Here is a 2,102-nt window from a genome sequence, read left to right on the forward strand (position 1 = left end):
AGAGCCGCTAGGTGCTAACAAAATAAACCTTAGATTCAAACGTTAGAACAGGCTTTTCCCCGCAGCACCCCGTGTAATAAATACTCACAAAGAAAACGGAGGCCGTTACAACTTATGTCTAAAAATGTGTCGTTTCATGCATCGGTTAAAACACTCCACTCCACATGACGCCCAGCTGCAAACACTTCAGGCAAGTCGAGCTGCCCGAGATTCACAGAATTTACAGAAAATGTTAATTTTTTGTGATTTATATCGTTATCTGGACGATAGAATTCTTATATCGGGATATTTTGGTCATATTTCACAGCCCTAATATCAGCTGATATGTATTGAAAACGGCCCAAACAGAGAATGTTTCCACGGGATCATAGTCATTCTTCATTACCAAGCACTTCCTATGAAACTGGAAGCACAGAGTGGAAGCTGTCAACTATTCCAGATTTGGTAAAATTATATTAGATCCAAGCAAGCCATAATCCACAAAAAAGCTGCGCTAATGGCATGAAGACAATAAATTACACAAAATCAAAACCACATATGAAGAAGGCTTTTATATAACATGATATTTAAATCTGATACACTGTAATTTGTTTTCAACTCAGGCAGCAGCACCATTAAGATGCAGCTGCCAAACAGCTTTCTCCCCTCTATTGATTTTTCATCAAAGTGTCAGATTAACTGGCTGCCAGCACAAAAGGCTCTTAAATGGATCCCCTGATATTTTGAATTTTGGTCTGTCGTATATCTTAGCCAGATGCTTGTCACGTTGCGGAGGAAACTATTTGCTGCCCGATGTCTTTCTGGAGTAGGACACAGCTTATTATCATTCCTTACTGACCATGTGATTTAAATAGGAAGCTAATGAGTCAGCTGATGACCTAAAATACTTTGCATTCACTGACACATGGGAGAGCAGCTGAAGGACCTGTACATAAATAAAATCAATCCTCCTCCTCAGGGTCAAAGAAAAGCATCAAAGGACAAATAAAAACTCTGATAAATGTATGGCGCAGAAAATATCTCTCACTAAAAATGTCATCAGTCATCTCAGCCAAGTGGCATGTTTTTAATAACTAAATTCACCATTCCTGCTATCCTTCTCATTGTTGTTATTAGCCTTTCTTATACTTACACATCATCCAAAAATGACACTCTCTGGGTTTTGGCAGGGAGTAAATAATGAACAAAAATTCATTTATTAAGTCTCAAATTTAAGCGTTCATCATTTCCAGAGCTTCTTTAACCAACTCAGTCTTCAGTGATCAGCCAGCGATCCCAGTGGATTTTTGCACTTTCAGTCAATCAGGCTTAGATTACTGCACAGTGGGGATAACAGATCAGTCAGCACACTGCATGACGCTGCCCTTGACTAATTTAATAAACCTGCAATATAATTTACATTTCCATAATTTTCTACTTCAAATAAGAGAAGAAAATATACCCCCAAAAATGGAAAAGCAGCTACAACTGAATGAGAATTCTTCCTCAGCTTATTCCTAGCTAGCATCTAAAAGTGTCACCTCAGCCTTCTGATGTTCTCCTGACCAATCCTGTGTACATCATAACTAATTGATAGTTATGAACAGTTAATGAAGCTAGTCAAGTCAAGTGGCTTTATTGTCTTTCCAACCGTGTGCAATGGTACAGTACACAGTGAAACGAGACAAGACCATGGTGCTGCATATGACATATAACAGACAATCAACACAGGACTACATAAAGTGCAATGTGCAAAAATTGCAAAAAAAAAAAAAAAAATCCCAAAACAAAGACAGTGCAACACCAGACAGATCAGAACAATACAGACACAAGACCGTGCAGACACAACAGTGCAATAGAAATGTGCAAAAGACTGAGTATTGTGCAAAAAGTCATTTGGTGTATGAAGGTGTGCATGTGTCAGTCCAATGACTGAGTGTTCAGGAGTTTGACGTCTTGGGGCAAGAAACTGTTTTGCCGTCTGGTAGTGAGGGCCCGAATGCTCCGGTACCTCTTTCCGGAAGGCAACTGGATGAAGAGTGCGTGTGAGGGGTGTGTGGGAGTGCTCCACCATGCTGGTGGCTTTGCGGATGGAGCGGATGCTATAAGTGTCCGTGATGAAG

The sequence above is a fragment of the Astatotilapia calliptera genome, chromosome 10 (assembly GCF_964374335.1).
Source record: "Astatotilapia calliptera chromosome 10, fAstCal68.1, whole genome shotgun sequence".
Taxonomy (NCBI): Eukaryota; Metazoa; Chordata; class Actinopteri; order Cichliformes; family Cichlidae; genus Astatotilapia; species Astatotilapia calliptera.